This window comes from Danio rerio, chromosome 4 (genome assembly GCF_049306965.1).
Source record: "Danio rerio strain Tuebingen ecotype United States chromosome 4, GRCz12tu, whole genome shotgun sequence".
Lineage (NCBI taxonomy): Eukaryota > Metazoa > Chordata > Actinopteri > Cypriniformes > Danionidae > Danio > Danio rerio.
In genome coordinates, this window is record NC_133179.1 from 44,030,001 (window position 1) to 44,050,212 (window position 20,212).

The 20,212-nt window shown below is 43.5% G+C and overlaps 2 protein-coding genes and 4 non-coding genes across 6 annotated transcripts in view; 2 read left to right on the forward strand and 4 right to left on the reverse strand.

The window, feature by feature from the left end:
- LOC141381669 (BEN domain-containing protein 5-like) overlaps positions 1 to 20,212 on the forward strand; it is a 495,902-nt gene that overhangs the window by 54,400 nt on the left and 421,290 nt on the right. The gene's annotated exons all lie outside the window — the stretch shown is intronic.
- Positions 1 to 20,212, forward strand: part of LOC137490953 (uncharacterized) — a 245,143-nt gene that overhangs the window by 5,648 nt on the left and 219,283 nt on the right. The gene's annotated exons all lie outside the window — the stretch shown is intronic.
- LOC137494151 (5S ribosomal RNA) lies at positions 5,445 to 5,563 on the reverse strand. The gene has a single exon (XR_011014126.1). It is a non-coding gene; the product is annotated as a 5S ribosomal RNA (ribosomal RNA).
- Positions 7,448 to 7,529, reverse strand: trnas-gcu (transfer RNA serine (anticodon GCU)). The gene has a single exon. It is a non-coding gene; the product is annotated as a tRNA-Ser (tRNA).
- On the reverse strand, positions 8,717 to 8,798 carry trnas-gcu (transfer RNA serine (anticodon GCU)). Its single transcript has one exon. It is a non-coding gene; the product is annotated as a tRNA-Ser (tRNA).
- On the reverse strand, positions 9,767 to 9,848 carry trnas-gcu (transfer RNA serine (anticodon GCU)). Its single transcript has one exon. It is a non-coding gene; the product is annotated as a tRNA-Ser (tRNA).

The window sequence follows — 20,212 nt, forward strand, 5'->3', positions numbered from 1 at the left end:
GTGGCTGCCCTTCCAGCTGCTACCCAGCACTTGGAACATCCATACACTCCCTTTCACACACATACAATAGGGACAATTTAGCTTACCCAATTCACCTGTATTGCATGTGTTTAGACTGGGGGGGAAACCGGAGCACCCGGAGGAAACCCACACCAACATGGGGAGAACCCAGTCAGGGCTCGAACCAGCAACCTTCTTGCTGTGAGGCGACAGTGGTACTCACAATGCCACCGCGCAACCTTCTATGTAATGTATTATCACATGCACTAAAAGCATCCTCTCCTGATACTGTCTGTGAACCCCCCACAAGCATCAATCCCCTCAATCAGCACAGCTATGCCCTGCTAAATCCTCCACAAGCACCAAACCATCAACACAGCCACATTCTGCCCCAGCAAGTCAGTTTCAAACATAAAAAAGTAAAAAAAAAAAAAAAAAAACTTTGTGTCTGTTTTGTGGCTGGCAGATGACAATAGCAGGGCTGTATCTTTTAGTATTATATAGAATACTTTTGTTCTGCCAGATCTCCCAGGCAGGGTTTATTTAGATTTATTTAGTTAATATTAGTTTTTGGAATTCTGTGCATTGGAAAGAAGTTCTTTCAGAAGAAGAACAGTTTTTTGAAGTATTATTTGTTTTTATTCTGTCTATTCAGTGTCCTTCAACAAGAACGGTGGTGGTGGGGTTCATAATATTCACAATGGTATTTTATTAGTTGTTGGTTTAACCATGGATGAGATAATGGCTTCTATGTTATTTTCTTTTCAATGACATTTCTTGTCACATGTTTAAAAACAACAGCCAATATTGCATGTCTATAATTTATATAATGGGTATAATTAAACAATACTTTCACTATAACGTAAATTAGAAGTGTAATAGAAAAAATATATATTTTTGCGCCATTTTTAATTTTACTCGAATACAAATACAAATACTTTTCCCCCCTCAACAAATACAAATACAAATACCGGCTGCTCCGCACATCCCTAATATATATATATATATATATATATATATATATATATATATATATATATATATATATATATATATAAAAGATCTATATATATAGAGACATAATCAGTTAAGATATTCAAATTATAACTATATTATATATTGTTTACATGATGAACTATAGTAATTAATTTTAATGTGACACATTATTGTTTGTTTTTTATAGTTTACAACAAAGCAATTTTAACCAAGCATGATAACATTAAGATCCTGAATTAGTTTATTACATTTAATCAGTTAAGATAATCAATTTATATCAATTAATATTAGATTTATATATATATATATATATATATATATATATATATATATATATATATATATATATATATATATATATATAAATATATATATATATATATATATATATATAAATAGATATAAATATATTATATATATATATATAATATATAAAAAGATCTATATATATAGAGAGAGACATAATCAGTTAAGATATTCAAATTATAACTATATTATATATTGTTTACATGATTAACTATAGTAATTAATTTTAATGTGACACAATATTAGTTTGTTTTTTATAGTTTACAACAAAGCAATTTTAACCAAGCGATAATGCTCCCAATGACTTAGTTACCACACATAGTTTGCCTAGATAGTGTGCCTGAAACGTGTGTGGTTCTGCGGGCCTGCAGCTGGATATTTCTCACTATGGCAAGCTGTTTTGGCATTTAATCTAGAACCCGTACTAGTATCTATTTTCATGTTACTAGTACTTAACCCTTGTACCTAAAAATTAAGCACAAGTAACATGAAAATAGACACGTGTACAGGTTATCGATTCAATGCCAAAACAGCTTGCCATGCACACGTTGTCGTCTTTGACGGAAAGAGGAAAGGAGAGAAAAAAAGAAGAAGAAGAAAATAAATAAAAAGGAGAGTCCATCAGGATTTCCACCACCGCCTGAATTTTTTCCCGGGAACACTACTGTCGGGGTCCTGAATAAGATAAAAATGCAATTAGAGAAAAAGTGACTCAAAAACTAAACAAAAGTAATTAATACATGGTCTTCAGTTTTACTCATTGTTTCACAGTTGTACACACATTGTTTGCAAAAGTTTATTTCATGGCTGATAATCGGTCATGTTTACATGCACGTCACCCAGTAATAATAATAAAAAAATAATAAAATCCTTGCAATTAGTCTCCATGTATTACAGCAACACGTCTACAATTTGTAGTTGATAGCCAAGAGCCGATATGTGTGATCTGCGTGCACATGCACGCATCAGAGTCAGATTTGTCCCCGGGGTCAGATTTTAATACAACACCTGAGCACAGTTGACCTAATGAAAAACACAGTGCACAACATAAAGACAGTATGTGGCGGAGGGTTGAGAGCACCTATGCTGGATTTAGTGACTGGCGCAGGTCTCCCCTGCTGCTGTTTGCGTGCTGCTACAGGACGAACAACCCAACGAGTTGTGTAGCACGCTTGCATGGCAACTATTATGCTTACGCCTGTTTCACACCGCAAGCGTCAGCGGTGCGTGAGCAGCGCGTGTGTTTTCGGCGTCCATGTTAACAGATTACAGCTTTCATACCGCACGCAACAGCAGCGCGTCAGAGCGAGGCGTGAGCGTCGCCGAAGCAGCAGTGCAGCGATAGTTTCGGCGCTGGGTCTATTTTTGACGCGCTGCTCACGCTCAATTAAAGAGACAGTGCATTGATAATGACCAAAACACATTGAATGACAGTAAAAAGTAGCAATTTTACCCAATAAATGCGTTAATAATGTCAAATGGTTTATATATAGTCATTCAAATTCACTTAAAACGATTTAAAACGGCAACAAACATTTATTTAGGCCCGAACTACAAAACCAAATGTAAAACAATTTTAGTATCAGTTTTGCTTAAGTTGCACACTAGTGTTGTAGGAGAGGGAAAATAGAATATTTACGGGAATTGTAGTCCATAGCGAAGTGTATTGTGGGTAGTGTAGTTCGACACGCATGCTGGATGATGTGAGGTCGCTGTGTTCTGTGCAGCTGAGCAGAGGAAGAAAGTTTTAATCGGCTTTGTTTTATGTTCACTCGAATTATTCCTACCGGGTGCTGTTTGCACTGTGAATCTGACAACATGAAAAAAAGGAAAAGAATGGCATGCATTGGTTACTTTTATCCGTCTCATCATCTGCACAAGCATGAATTAACAAGCTGTTGTTCTGCTGCTGGACATCACTGAAGCGGAGAAAGTAACACTGGTTTGATCATGTATAAATATCATTATAACTATATTGTATAAATATGATTATAACTAGGTCTACAGCTACCTGATAATCAAAAAACAAATGACATGATATCACAGGCGATTGTCCTCTGACTGTAGACACTTCTCATATAAGTTAGCTTGAGAAGCATACAGTACTATTTGATCTATAGAATTTGTAAAATAAACATTTGCCGGTTAAAGAAACAGCATAGGAGGGGCCTTGGTGCAGATGAAAAGTTTAAAAAGTGTATATAGAGAGACATGGGTAACTTGATAGAATAGACAGAGATAGGTTGATCTCTGCAGCAGCTGCCGAAGAGCTGCGCGCTGCAGACGCAGCTGGTGTGAAAGGTAAACGCCTGCGTGCAGCTACTGCTCGACATACGCGCTGCTCACGCGCCGCTGACGCTTGCGGTGTGAAACAGGCGTTAGCCTTACGTCTCCGCACACCTATTTTAGAGCTCATTTTGGAGAAGTGCATTAAAACGATTGATGGAAACATCATGATTCACATAACTTTTGAAAATACGCATAATAAAACATGTGCATAACTGAGTAGGTTAAACTTTTATTTGATAAGAAAAGATGTGCATGAACTACGAAGGAAACACTTAACCAATTACAGTATGTGCATTAAAAAATGGTTTGTTAGAGATGATGATGAAAATGTGTGTGAATGGACAAACCGGCAGACTGAGCACACTGTAGAACATCTTAAATGTTGTTTTAGTCATTCTAAAATGCCTTAACTGTTTCAGTATTATTGTATATTATTAATTACCTCTGAGCGTCTGGAGCATGTCAAGATCTCCGTGTCTCATGGCTTCAAACGCCCCCACGTGTTCATTGTGTGTCAGCATTGTCTTCTGAGGCGCAAGTACATTTATTAAATAAAACATTATTGCCGCAGCTTCTTCTACCGCAGTAAATTCTGTTTTTACTGTAGATATTTGGCGCAAGTTAATCAGAAAGTGACGATTGTGTTCTCTTTGACTTGTTGGATGAAAACGCTGCTTTATTCGCATCTTTTAGGTGTTATTCCAGTTTTGCACAAATTTATGTAATATATTTGGATGGAAACTTAGATATTGCCTACATTTTTGTCACACACAGAACAAAGTCACGTACGAGAATGGCTTGTTCTTTTTTCATAAATAATTAGCTTAACCTTTGACATGTACTGTTACTAGATTAATGGGATTATTATTCTTTCTAAAAATTATTTTTAGCACTGCTTACCTTCTAAATGTTATCAACCTCTATCATTTGATCAATAAAAAGGCAGACACACAAGTGCACTGTTAAATCTATTAAAACTGATAAACGTGTATAAAAGTTTAGAAACATTGTATAAACGTCACACATTACATTACTTATTTTATTATACTTAAATATTTAAATACTTTAAATTAAAAATTATGCATTAACTTGAGCAGCTGTTTTCCCAGGCTAACTGTCTCTGTTTCACTGATGGTTGCTTCTTTTTAAATATATACACTCATATTTGCTATAACTTTGCATGAGCAGATCAAGTTCAGCTGGAGAAAGAAATGCTGATCTGTTTTTTTGAGATGTTGTCATTGTCACTCAAAACATCTGCGCTCCATTGATAATGTCTTTTTATAGTCACGGTGCGCGCGCTTAACTCTGAATTGGTCTTCTCAAAGTTGATTGATCTAACTCAGATCAGCTATTCTGAAACCAAAAAGTTTTTAATTTCTCTGTAAATCAACTCAGAGTTCAAGTTTAAACTCCGAGTTGTTTGAAACTCCTTACTGAAACAGGCCCCAGGTAAGGAAGTGAATGCCAATTGTATTTGTTTTGTTTTAGTTCAGAATATAATTCTTTTTATGTTTCTAGCGAGGTAAGGGGTTTGCTTATGAGTTAGAATTGTTTTGTTATATTAATTTCATTGATTTGGCTTCACTAGCGTCCCCTTACTCTTAAGTTGACCTAATTTTGTTTGATACTTTGTTTAATTTATTACTTTATTATTGTAAATATTTTTTTCTTATTGTATACATATTTGGGCATTATTCTGATTTCACTTTTTTGTACATTAAATCACTTTTGTTGTTTATGTCTTTTACTTTCACCCATCATCTTGTAACAGTACCACACCTTTTAAATGTTATTACCTTTACCCTAGACTAACATCAAAGAGGTAGTAACACAAATATAGGACTTCGAAAAGCTTACAGCACCTGGTATTGCCAGGCGGTCTGCCATCCAAGTACTAACCAGGCCCGACCCTGCTTTACTTCCGAGTTCAGATGAGATCAGGTATTGCCAGCATGGTATGGCCGTAAGCAAGAGAGTCTTTCAAGAGTTGGCTATTTAAAACAGGCGCAGCACCAGGGACCGAGCGCAGCTCAGCTGGCATCGACTCAGCACCGACAGAAACAATGCCCTTGAAGGCGAGAAAAAATAATGGCAGCGAAGCTGTGACACGGGGAAGTGTATCAGCTGCCAAATGAAAGACTTCGAAAAGCTTACAGCACCTGGTATTCCCAGGGGGTCTCCCATCCAAGTGTAACAGGTGTACTATATTTATTTATTATTGGACCAGACAATAAAACCAGAAGTTTACAAGGTAAGTAAAAGGAGGTGGGGGTGAAACTGAGCAATAACCAAAGACAAACTGAATTTTTTAAATACAAAAATAGTTTTACTTTAGATTGTATGAATTTTTTCCTTTTCGTATTTGTCTTAGTAAACAATACTTACATCAGTAACATAACTATTTATACACAACCCCAGGGTGCACCCACTTTACAATTATTTTAAATCAAACACAAATCACAATAAATGAATTCAAGTGAAAACAAAAGAAACCATAAAATAACACAAATAAATCAGTGTCGTTGTTCACTCTAAAATTGGTGAAATCAGTTCAATTCAGATAAAGTTCTGTTTTTTCCCCGTCAAGAAAATCAGTCCTTAGAGCTGCATTAAAAAATCGCAGTCTAATAAAGGTATTAACTTTTTGGCAAATTCTTACTTTATCCGGTGAAATGAGGATAAATTGAAATATGTGTACTTCACAATTTTCCAGGTCGACGTAGGAGGCTCGCCATCAATACAAGGAATCCAGTGAAACTGGGAAAATGTCCTCAGAAAAAAACCTGGCATGATCACAGACCAGAATATATAAATAAGTTTAATATGTTCAAAATAATTTCAAAAACATACAAATTATACAACACGTAGAACAAATAAAACACATACACACACATGTATACCATAAAATGAGCTAATATAATGGAATACCTGTCAAACTCACGATGTCTATATCACTCTATGGTCTTCTCACACACACGCGATTGCAAAATGGCGTCAGCGCACAGTAAACGCAATGCAACATGCAGTCTGACTTCAACACACTCTTAAATACACTAATACTTTTGCAGGTACAACTTGATTTAGTACAACTACAATCACTTTTAAACTGTTTGGGAATCTTAACATACTGTATTTTAATCTTTTTGTTCAAGTTTGCTCCTCTATTATTTTGCCAACCGGTCTCGTCTCTGCTCTCTCTCTGTGGCAAGCTGGAAGGGGCGGAGCTAACAACCCGCTCTTACGATTAGTTGTTACTTTACCTCAAACTACATTTGTATACATGAATTTTATTTTGTTCATCATATTTATAAAGACTTGTAGATATAATAATAATATGATTATACTTTAACTATTTCACTAGGGTTACATATGTTTCTGCAACTATTGTCGGTAAGATGACTTTCAGTTTTGCCATATGAACGACAGAGCATAAGAACGGCAAGAATGGGATTCGATGGACTCGGCCACCTCGTTATGTATGTACTCACTTTCCGGATATGGGCTGGACTATAGGATTTCTGTATGTATTTGCTGCTATTTTCGGTAAAGATGATTTTAAATTTTGCAACAACATCCTTCAAAACGACAAGAGCGTGCGAGTAAAACACCTTCCACGGAAGCACCAGGCTCTTTCAAATGCCAAAGCATTTGAACAACAAGGATGGGACTCTTCCACCTCGTCATGTATGTACTCACTTTCATGATGGGGGCTGGACTATGGCATATGTTTGTATTTGCAGCTATTTCCGATAAAGTTGACATAAAATTTTGCAACAAAATCCTTCAAAACACTGTAAGAGTGAAAGAATTTCTACAGAAACACTATAATCTCTCAAATGCCAGAACATATGGGCGACGAGGATGGGATTCGAACCCACGCGCGCAGAGCACAATGGATTAGCAGTCCATCACCTTAACCACTCGGCCACCTCGTCACGTACTATCCTTCTTCTATGGGGGAGGCCGGACTGTGGCACATATTTGTATATGTATGTTTCTGCAACTATTTTCGGTAAGATGACTTTCAATTTTGACGTATGAACGACAGAGCAAATGAACGTAAAAATGGGATTCGATGGACTCGGCCACCCCGTCATATATGTACTCACTTTCCTGTTGGGGGCTGGACTACGGCATTTCTGTATATATTGGCTGCTATTTTCGGTAAAGATGACGTTAAATTTTGCAACAACATCCTTCAAAACGATAAGAGCGTGCGAGTAAAACACCTTCCACAGAAGCACCGGCCTCTTTCAAACGCCAGAGCTTTTGAACGACAAGAATGGGATTCGATGGACTCTTCCACCTCGTCATGTATGTACTCACTTTCATGATGGGGGCTGGACTATGGCATATATGTTTGTATTTTCAGCTATTTTCGATAAAGATGACATCAAATTTTGCAACAACATCCTTTAAAACGCTAAAATAATGAGAATAAACGAAATTCTACAGAAACGCCATGATCTCTCGAATGCAGAATCAAATGAGCGACGAGGATGGGTTTCAAACCCACTCATGCAGTGCATAATGGACTAGCAGTCCATTATGTTAACCACACGGCCAACACGTCATGTTTTTTCCTTTTTCTCTAGTGGAGGCCGGACTTTGGCACATAATTGTATATGTATGTTTCAGCAACTATTTTCGGTAAGATGACTTTCAGTTTTGCCGTATGAACGAAAGATCAAATAAACGACAAAAATGGGATTCGATGGACTCGGCCACCCCGTCATGTATGTACTCACTTTCCTGTTGGGGGCTGGACTATAGCATTTCTGTATGTATTTGCTGCTATTTTCGGTAAAGATGACGTTAAATTTTGCAACAACATCCTTCAAAACGATAAGAGCGTGCGAGTAAAACACCTTCCACGGAAGCACCGGCCTCTTTCAAACGCCAGAGCATTTGAACGACAAGGATGGGATTCGATGGACTCTTCCACCTCGTCATGTATTTACTCACTTTCATGATGGGGTTTGGACTATGGCATATGTTTGTAATTGCAGCTATTTTCGATAAAGTTGACATAAAATTTTGCAACAACATCCTTCAAAACGATAAAAGAGTGAGAGAACTTCTACCCAAACATCATGATCTCTCGAATGCCAGAACATATAAGCGACGAGGATGGGATTCGAACCCACGCATGCAGAGCACAATGGATTAGCAGTCCATCACCTTAACCACTCGGCCACCTCGTCACGTCCTTTCCTTCTTCTCTGGTGAAGGCCGGACTGTGGCACATATTTGATAATGTATGTTTCTGCAACTATTTTCGTTAAGATGACTTTCAATTTTGACGTATGAACGACAGAGCAAATGAACGACAAAAATGGGATTCGATGGACTCGGCCACCCCGTCATGTATGTACTCACTTGCCTGTTGGGGGCTGGACTACGGCATTTCAGTATGTATTTGCTGCTATTTTCGGTAAAGATGAAGTTAAATTTTGCAACAACATCCTTCAAAACGATCAGAGCGTGCGAGTAAAACACCTTCCACAGAAGCACCGGCCTCTTTCAAACGCCAGAGCTTTTGAACGACAAGGATGGGATTCGATGGACTCTTCCACCTCGTCATGTATGTACTCACTTTCATGATGGGGGCTGGACTATGGCATATATGTTTGTATTTTCAGTTATTTTTGATAAGGTTGACATAAAATTTTGCAACAACATCCTTCAAAATGATAAAATAATGAGAATAAACGAAATTCTACAGAAACACCATGATCTCTCGAATGCCGAATCAAATGAGCACAAGGATGGGTTTCAAACCCACTCATGCAGTGCATAATGGACTAGCAGTCCATCGCGTTAACCACACAGCCAACACATCATGTATTTTCCTTTTTCTCTAGTGGAGGCCGGACTTTGGCACATAATTGTATATGTATGTTTCAGCAACTATTTTCGGTAAGATGACTTTCAGTTTTGCCGTATGAATGAAAGATCAAATGAATGACAAAAATGGGATTCGATGGACTCGGCCACCCCGTCATGTATGTACTCACTTTCATGATGGGGGCTGGACTATGGCATATGTTTGTATTTGCAGCTATTTTCGATAAAGTTGACATAAAATTTTGCAACAACATCCTTTTAAACGCTAAAAGAGTGAGAACTTCTACAGAAAGACCATGATCTCTTGAATGCCATAACATATGAGCGACGAGGATGGGATTCGAACCCACACATGCAGAGCACAATGGATTAGCAGTCCATCGCCTTAACCACTCGGCCATCTCGTTATGTATTTTCCGTCTTCTCTGGTGGAGGCCGGACTGCGGCACATAATTGTAAATGTATGTTTCTGCAACTATTTTCGGTAAGATGACTTTCAGTTTTGCCGTATGAACGACAGAGCAAATGAACGACAAAAATGGGATTCGATGGACTCGGCCACCCCGTCATGTATGTACTCACTTGCCTGTTGGGGGCTGGACTATGGCATTTCTGTATGTATTTGCTGCTATTTTCTGTAAAGATGACGTTAAATTTTGCAACAACATCCTTCAAAACGATAAGAGTTGCGAGTAAAACACCTTCCACGGAACCACCGGCCTCTTTCAAATGCCAGAGCATTTGAACGACAAGGATGGGATTCGATGGACTCTTCCACTTCATCATGTATGTACTCACTTTCATGATGGGGGCTGGACTATGGCATATATGTTTGTATTTGCAGCTCTTTTTTTATAAAGATGACATTAAATTTTGCAACAACATCCTTCAAACCGCTAAGGGAGTGATAGTAAAACAACTTCTACAGAAACACCATTCTATCAAATGCCAGAACATATGAGCGACAAGGATGGAATTCAGACACACGTGTGCAAAGCACAATGGACTAGCAGTCCATCGCCTTAACTACTCTGCCAACTCGTCTCGTATACACCTTTTTCTCTGGTGGAGGCCGGACTGTGGCACATATTTGTAAAGGCATGTTTGTGCAACTATTTTCGGTAAGATGACTTTCAGTTTTGCCATTTGAACGACAAGAATGGGATTTGATGGACTCGGCCACCTCGTCATGTATATACTCCCTTTCCTGATGGGGGCTGGACTATAGCATTTCTGTATGTATTTGCAGCTCTTTTCGGTAAAGATGACATGAATTTTTGCAACAACATTCTTTAAAACGATAAGAGCGTGCGAGTAAAACACCTTTCACAAAAGCACCGGCCTCTTTCAAACGCCAAAGCATTTGAACGACAAGGATGGGATTCGATGGACTTGGCCACTTCGTAATAAAATTTTCCAACAACATCCTTCAAAACGCTAAAAGAGTGAGAGTAAAACAAGTTCCACAGAAGCACCAGTCTCTCTCGAATGCCAGGACATATTAGCGACGAGGATGGGATTTAAAGAGCACAATGGATTAGCAGTGCCATCTGCTAAAGGATTGTCCATCAATATTTCACAGATGTTGAAGATGAGAGCCCATCGGAGTGATTCGGTCCAACATTGTAGCCAATCACTTTGCAGCATCTCAACATTTGCAGCCAATCGCGGACCGTAATTCTCAACATTTTCAACATTTGACCAATCAGAGTCATGGCAATGGTAAAGCTGGGGAAGAAACCGTTCCAAGATTCACCGCTAGGTGTGCAGTCAAACAGGTTAGTCAGATGTCAATCAATTTTCCGAACTGAGCCGAAGGTACACGAAGGAATAACAGGGTCATCTGGAGGCGGGTCAGAGGTCAAAAAAGTTCCTTGACCTTCAGTGATTTTCGACAAACAGCATCATTCGACAGAGCACAGCATCGTTTTGTTTAAAGTTCAGGATTTTTTTTTCTGATAGTGATTTCTTAAAAAGATAAGAAAATCTACATAATTGCACGTATTGATGTTTTAGTGTGTTGTATTTCAAATTTGGATACTTTAATCTAAAACCGTTTAATTTATAGGAGAAAAAATGTCTGAAAAATTCCACAAAGCCATGTCAGACGCTGACTGGATTTCACGTCTGAAAAAGTTTGCCAGCACAGGAGTTTGGCCATCAGAAGAGGGCAACAGGAACAGGCCAGCTCCTCAATAAAAAAAGTGGCTTGAGATTTATCAAAGGGTGTGTATTTCGTTTACATGATATAACGTTTGTTGAAATTTGCTTAACTTGTTAGGCTTCAGTACATTCAGTACAGTATCTATGTAAAACATGTCATACTTGTTTTTAAATAATAATGTGTTTTAAAATGCATGTATTTTGAGATTTACGTCGAATAATTTACTATAGTTTGACCGTTTATGAGAGAGATTTTAAAAGGTGGGGGAATGTATTATTAGTGTACAATACAGCATGTGGTTTTAAGGCCTGAAATGTTCCTGTCCAGTTCCTCTTATTTTTTTTTCTTATAGAGGTAAAGTTGGTTTTATATTTGGATATTCAGACATTCTCCTTAATAATATCATTTCAGAAAAAAATTCTTTGCAAATTCTAAATAGGAAAATCATATTAGCAGACAATGATTAATGATTATCAAAGTACAGCATTGTTCACAGTGAATTAGATAATTGTTGATATTGTTTTCAAATCATACTTGCATGCTAATTTCGATCGAATATTCAAAGTAATATGGTAAACAATATAGAGACTCCTAAATGAACGAATGTGCGAATATAAAACCAACTTTACCTCTATCTTTTTCTTTTCGTTTTTGGAGATACAAACTGTACAATTACATATTAGATAAATATTACACACATTCTAGAAACAGTGTTACATTAATTTACAGAGCTATTTTGTGCTTTATTAAAGGAGTCATTGAGTTAAAATTATTTATTCTATTTTTCATGACTTTTTTTCAGATTGAGAAATGCCCATTGCAGTCTCGTGGACAGAGGACCTTGCACTCAGAAAAATGATATGTTGGCTTTAATTAACTTTTTTATGTCAACAAGTTCCACGTAACCGAGTAAAGTTACCTTAAAGAAAGAATATTCATTTGAGTGAACTTAAGTTAGTTACATAAAGGTAAGGTAATGTTGTTTAGTTCAATCAACACAACATTTATAATTAACTTTAATTTATTTACACTGCTAAAAAAATCCTTTAAATTTACTGAAAAATACCGGCAGTGGTTATATAACTGTTTTAATTTACAGAAAATAACCAAATTTATCAACTGATACAATGCTTAGTTCCCAAAAACCTAGTTTAGCTCACAAAAACGAAGTCATTCAATGCACTAATGTGTTCATGTATGTATAATTAGCAAACAGATTTTCCCTGTATTTGTAACTACACAGTTACTTTTAAACAAAAGAAGATGCAGCACATCATCAGCTATCCTTAGTTCCCCTTCGGTTGGGGAACTTCAGTGCCATGAATGGGAGGATTCGGATCAGAAGCCGCTTATCTGGAGAGTATTGAACGGGCCAATGAAAGAAATTAATTGGCAGCGTAAGCTTGCGCAGGTGTGCGACATCTGCAATTATCTCAGCATATAAGCACACCTGAAGCCAGCAGACGCCATCCTTTTCGCTTCAGATCCTTTCTGAGTGAGTCGATGAGGGTTCCTCTTGCTGATCAGCACTTCAGAGCGAACGAGTGTGTCTCCCGGTCCAGAGTGGGTCTTCGCGGTGGCAGACGGTCGAGCTGGGTACTCCCTTGCCTGCGGTTCTTTGGGTCCGGTCCTCCAGAGCGGTGCGTATAGTTGCAACTTTCCTAAAAGAGCAACACAGTCGTGCAGCACGTCCTTTTCAGGATGGCGCTCCGACTGTGCGTTTCTGGATGCGGGGGTTTCCTGTCTCCGGATGATGGACACGATCACTGCATTGCATGTTTGGGGGTCCAGCATGTTAATGCGGTGCTCGCGGGCGGTTCATGTCGTCATTGCGATGCCATGACCGTTGCACAGCTAAGATCGCGGCTAACTTTCGCAAGAGAACGAGCCACCCCAGTTGCCTCCTGTTCTAAAAAAGCAGCGGGCGCTCGGGCAGATCTGAGGGTTTCAGCGGGAGCTAATCCGCCGCCCACGGGCTCGCGGACCTCTCGCTCCTCACGGCGCTCCATCCAAGCTTCGGGTGGTGAGAGTGATCCGTCTAACCAGATGGTAGCTCTCACACTCGCTGACACCGGAGATCAGATGTCCTCCGCGGCATCGGAGGGTGGGCTTTCACTGTCCGACGAAGATCCGGACCCGCTCGCCCCCTCCGGGCAGGTGAGCGCTGTCAAATCGGATCCTGAAGCGGACATGTTAGCCGTGCTTTCCCGGGCTGCTTCGGCCGTGGGGTTGGAGATGGTTTATCCCCCAGCTCCGCGGCCGGACCGACTAGATGGGTGCTACGTAGAGGACCAGAAGGCGAAGCCTTCGAAGCCTCTCGTCCCCTTCTTCCCGGAAGTGCACAGTAGGCTCACGCAGTCCTGGAGGGCACCTTTCTCTGCCCGTGCTGCGAGTGCCTCCGCCCTCACCGCCCTTGACGGCGGAGCTGCCAGGGGGTATGAGGCGATCCCGTCAGTGGAGCGCGCTATCGCGGTCAATCTTTGTCCGCGCGGCGCCTCTACGTGGCGGGGTTTGCCCCGCCTCCCGTCCAAAGCCTGTAGGTTGTCTGCCTCCCTCGGAGCCAGAGCTTATAAGGCTGCGGGCCAGGCTGCTTCTGCTTTGCACGCGATGGCCACCTACCAGCGCTACCAAGCGCAGGCGCTGGCCGAGCTGCACGAGGGCGGGTCCAACCCAAGCTTATTACATGAGCTGCGCACCGCGACCGACTATGCTCTTCGGACTACTAAGTCCGTCGCGTGTGCGCTGGGGAGGACAATGTCCACACTTGTGGTTCAGGAACGCCACCTCTGGCTAAACCTGGCCGATATGCGCGACGTTGACAAAGTTCGCTTTCTTGACTCGCCCATATCCCAGGCTGGCCTGTTCGGCGACACCGTCGGTGAATTCACCCAGGAATTCAAGGCGGTGAAAGAGCAGTCGGATGCGATGGGCAATGTCATCTATCGGCGTGGCCGTAAGCCCGCTCCGCCCGCCGAGCCATCCACCTCCGCTGTTCCTCGCCGAGGGCGCCCGCCAACGAGTGCTGCCCCGCCCCCGCCTGCGCCTCCGGCCAAGCGGGCGCGGCGTTCACCTCGAAAGCCGGCAGCCCCTCCTGCCCAGGGCGCCGTTAAGTCCGGTAAACGGACCGCGAAGCGTCCCTGAGACAGGCCATCCGGAGAAGAGGAAACTTGCTCTTTCCCCGCTGGAGGGCGGGGCCCCGATAACAACGGTACTTTTCAGTGCCACCAAAACATCAGTAAAAGAGCACTTTTTCCCTTCCCCGGATGTGACTGCACGAGTTCTGCCAGTCCGGGACGCGCTGCCTTCCGGCTCGCAGACTCTACGTGCTTCGCCAGTGGCTCACGAGCGCTGGGGGGACGGTCTCCCTTCCCTCAGCCCTCCAGCCCCCTCTCCGGAGTCAGGGTGCGGAGCCAGAGCGAATCGCTCTCCTCCAGCTCTTCCGCGGGACCCTCGTGCTTCCCGGATCAGCACACCCACTCCGCGCTGCCCCACCGCTGGTACGTCAGCGATTGTAGCGATGACTCCATTAGCGAGGGCTCTGCCTGCCTGGTTAGCGCGGGCCAGCCCCTCGCGGTGGCTCATACGCACAATCAGACTCGGTTACGCGATTCAGTTCGCGAAACGGCCCCCCAAGTTTACGGGCGTGTATTTCTCCAGGGTCAACCCCCTGTCCGCCCCTGTCTTGCGAGAGGAGATTGCTGCCCTCCTGGCGAAGGGTGCAATCGAGCCGGTTCCTCCAGCCGAGATGGAGAGTGGGTTTTACAGCCCATACTTCATCGTACCCAAAAAGAGCGGTGGGTCACGGCCAATCCTAGATCTGCGCGTTTTGAACCGCTGTCTGCACAAGCTGCCGTTCAGAATGCTCACGCAGAGGCGCATTCTCCAATGCGTTCGTCCTCGGGATTGGTTTGCAGCCATAGACCTGAAGGACGCGTATTTCCATGTCTCCATTCTTCCACGCCACCGCCAATTTCTGCGGTTTGCGTTCGAGGGTCGAGCGTGGCAGTACAAGGTCCTCCCCTTCGGGCTCTCTCTGTCTCCGCGGGTCTTCACCAAACTCGCGGAGGGTGCCCTAGCGCCCCTTCGGCTCGCGGGCATTTGCATACTCGGTTATCTCGACGACTGGCTGATTTTAGCCCACTCGCGGGAGCAATTGATTATGCACAGGGACGAGGTGCTTCGGCATCTCCGCCTACTGGGGCTTCAGGTCAACCGAGAAAAGAGCAAACTCGCCCCCGTGCAGAGGATTTCTTTTCTCGGGATGGAGCTGGACTCGATCACCATGGTAGCGCACCTCTCCGAGGAACGCGCTCGCCTGTTGCTGAACTGTCTGAGGGAGCTCGACAGCAAACTAGTGGTCCCACTGAAGTTCTTTCAGAGGCTCCTGGGGCATATGGCATCCGCAGCCGCCGTCACGCCGCTCGGGTTGCTCCATATGAGACCACTTCAGCACTGGCTTCACGATCGGGTCCCCAGACGCGCATGGCACGCGGGCACACACCGGGTCTCGGTTACTGCGCTGTGTCGCCGCGCCCTCAGCCCTTGGAACGACCCCTCGTTCCTACAGGCCGGCGTGCCTCTAGGACAGGCGTCCAGCCATGTTGTTGTTTCAACAGACGCTTCCAACACGGGTTGGGGGGTCGTGTGTCGCGGGCATGCGGCTGCGGGCCTCTGGAAGGGTGCCCAGCTGCATTGGCATATCAATCGCCTAGAGCTGTTGGCAGTGTTCCTCGCTCTCCACTGCTTTTTACCGGTGCTGGAGCGGCAACACGTGCTGGTCAGGACGGACAGTACGGCGGCGGCGGCGTATATCAACCGCATGAGGGGTATGCGCTCTCGCCGCATGTCTCAGCTCGCCCGCCGTCTGCTCCTCTGGAGTCACCCCCGGCTGAAATCGCTGCGCGCCATTCACGTCCCAGGCACGCTCAATCGTGCAGCCGATGCGCTCTCACGACAGCTGTTACGCCCTGGAGAATGGAGACTCCACCCCGAGTCTGTTCAGCTGATATGGGCGCGATTCGGGGAGGCCCAGATCGATCTGTTTGCTTCCCCCGAGAACGCTCACTGCCAGTTGTTTTTTTCCCTGACCGAGGGCTCTCTCGGCACGGATGCACTGGCCCACAGCTGGCCTCGGGGCATGCGCAAGTATGCGTTTCCCCCAGTGAGCCTGCTCGCGCAGTTTCTGTACAAGGTCAGGGAGGACGAGGAACAGGTTCTGCTAGTTGCGCCCCTTTGGCCCAACCGGACCTGGATATCAGAGCTCTCACTCCTCGCGACGGCCCTCCCCTGGCGGATCCCTTTGAGAGAGGACCTACTCTCTCAGGGACAGGGCACCATCTGGCACCCTCGCCCCGATCTTTGGAACCTCCACGTGTGGTCCCTAGACGCGAGGAAGACTTAGGTAACCTACCGACTGCGGTGGTTAATACCATCACTCAGGCTAGAGCCCCCTCCACGAGGCGCGCCTACGCCCTGAAGTGGAGTCTATTCACTGAATGGTGCGTCTCTCGCAGAGAAGACCCCCAAAATTGCCAGATTAGTGTTGTGCTCTCTTTCCTTCAAGAGAAGTTGGACAGCAGGCTGTCGCCCTCCACTCTCAAGGTTTACGTGGCCGCCATCTCCGCTTATCATAGCGCGGTAGCTGGCGGCACCGTGGGAAAGCATAACCTGGTCATCCAGTTCCTTAGGGGTGCTAGGCGAATTAATCCATCTCGCCCCCCTCTCATGCCCTCTTGGGATCTCGCCCTCGTTCTCACGAGTCTGCGATCCGATCCCTTTGAGCCACTCGAATCAGTATCTCTAAGATTTCTGTCCCTGAAGACAGCTCTGCTGGTTGCGTTGGCCTCCATCAAGAGGGTCGGGGACCTGGAGGCATTTTCGGTCAGTGACTCGTGCCTGGAATTCGGGCCGGATTACTCTCACGTTATCCTGAGACCCCGCCCCGGTTATGTGCCCAAGGTTCCTACCACCCCCTTTAGAGATCAGGTAGTGAACCTGCAAGCGCTGCCCCCGGAGGAGGCAGACCCAGCCCTTTCTTTACTTTGTCCAGTTCGCGCTCTGCGCATTTATGTGGACCGTACTCAGAATTTTAGATCATCTGAGCAGCTCTTTGTCTGTTATGGCGGTCGGCAGCAGGGAAGTGCCGTATCGAAACAAAGATTATCCCACTGGATTGTGGATGCCATTTCACTCGCTTATTCGAGTCGAGGTCAGCCGTGTCCCCCGGGAGTACGTGCACACTCCACTCGGAGCGTTGCATCCTCTTGGGCGCGTGCACGCGGCGCCTCTCTAACAGACATCTGTAGAGCTGCGGGCTGGGCGACACCCAACACATTTGCAAGGTTTTACAATCTGCGAGTGGAGCCGGTTTCCTCAAGGGTATTAGGTAACCCTTTGGTGATTGAGGAGACAACTCGGTAGAGTGTTGAAACACGCTTGCGGCGCCATTCTCCCTAAACACGGAGGTACGTGCGCCTTTTTTATCTGTCAGTAAAGTTCCCCGTCAGGTGAGCCCTGCAGATTCCTCCGTGGCCCCCAGCACTGACTCAGCGGAGGAGTCACTTGCTGGCCCACTACGTTGTAGGTCTGCCCGCTGGTCAGCCCGCGTTTTGGGTATAGGTGCCTGCTATGCGTGATCCCCACTAGGCGATCCCATATGCTTATTCCGCCACGGTTAAGTCCCCCCCCTGGGCGGACCCGTGTCTTCCCTCTCCGCTAACCACTCTTTTGCTATGCGTACTCCCCCTTTTTAGGGCTAGTCCATAGGTAAATTCTGCCATCTATCCCCCCCTTGGGTAACGGATGGCCTCCGCAGCGTCCTCCCTATCGGGATTGCACGCTTCCCAACGTACTGTCGTATTTCCTAGAATTATCTAGATGCTCACGACTTCCCAAAAAATATATCTAAATCCGTAAAACTTCTGTTGAAGTAGGATAAATTAGGGCCAGGGACACGTTGGAGGACCGCGCCCCCCATGATGTGGGTGCGTCACGCTTGCTTGACTATCTCCTCATCGGGGGTGTTGGTAAGGTGCAGTCATTATGGCGCTTTCCATATTCTCCCATTCATGGCACTGAAGTTCCCCAACCGAAGGGGAACGTTCGAGGTTACAGAAGTAACCCTTCGTTCCCCGAGGAGGGGAACGGAAGTGCCATATTCCGTCGCCATAATGACTGTCCCTTAGCTGTTTGAAAGTCTCTTCAGCTTAAAAGGATGGCGTCTGCTGGCTTCAGGTGTGCTTATATGCTGAGATAATTGCAGATGTCGCACACCTGCGCAAGCTTACGCTGCCAATTAATTTCTTTCATTGGCCCGTTCAATACTCTCCAGATAAGCGGCTTCTGATCCAAATCCTCCCATTCATGGCACTTCCGTTCCCCTCCTCGGGGAACGAAGGGTTACTTCTGTAACCTCGAACGTTTATATTGGACTTGCACACAGATGCTACTATCCTCCACAACGGTGCACCATAATAGTTCAATTTATTATATTTTACTTGTTGGTTTCTAAATTTATTTAACATTTTATTAAATTTGTTAATTTTTTGTATTTATTCTGTTAATATTTAACTTATTTAATTTTTTTGATTTTTTATTCCATGTTCATTACTGTTTTGTTGACCATTGTTAAATAAATATTGCATTTATAAATGACTGGTCCTTGACTTTTAAGTCCCCTTTGTGTCGGTTTCTGTTTGTAGTTAACATTTTATTTACATTGTTTATTTATATTGTTAATACTGTATTATTAATAACTAATTTAATAATTTTACATTTTCTACTCTATTTTCATTACTGTTCTGTTGACAATTGTTAGATAAATAATGCATATATAAATAACTGACTACTCCCTGCCTTTTAATTCTATACACTGTAGCTCAATGACATTTCTATAGATCATTTGTACATTAAAATACAGAACAATAATAACCATAAGCATAAGAGAGTGTGTGTGTGTGTGCGTGCGTGCACGTGCATGTGTGTGTGAGAAAGAGAGTGTGTGAGAGAGAGCTTATGTGCATGTGTGTGTGTGTGACATTTGCGTGCGTGCCTGTGTGTGAGTGTGTGTGCATGTGTGAAAGAGAGCGCGTGTGTGTGTGAAAGAGAGAGAGCATGTGTGTGTGTTTTCCAGAGATGGGTTGCGGCTGGAAGGGCATCTGCTGTGTAAAAATTTGCTGGATAAGTTGGCGGTTCATCCCGCTGTGGAAACCTCGGACTCTTGGTCCTCCATAATCATCACACTGAAGACTAATCATGCGTACAATTCAGGCTTAAATGTGAATAAATTATATTTTAAACATTTAATAAAATAACAGTGATTTAAAAATGCAATAACATTTTAGTGAGCAGAATAAGCTTATTATAAAGTATTCCAAACTTTTTACTGTGGCTGTATATTATAGTTATTACTACTATTTGTTGTGCAACATTTTTTTTTACATGGGTGGAAACCTTTGTTGAACCCACCTGTTTCTGATGTTTGCTGGGGAGCGATTCTGAATGTCTGGCAACTGTGCAGAGCTAAAAAAAAAATAAATAAAAAATCACTGTATTAAGTTGTTTGAGGGGACATGTGGTACATTGTCCAGTGGCACCCAGAGCTTCAGC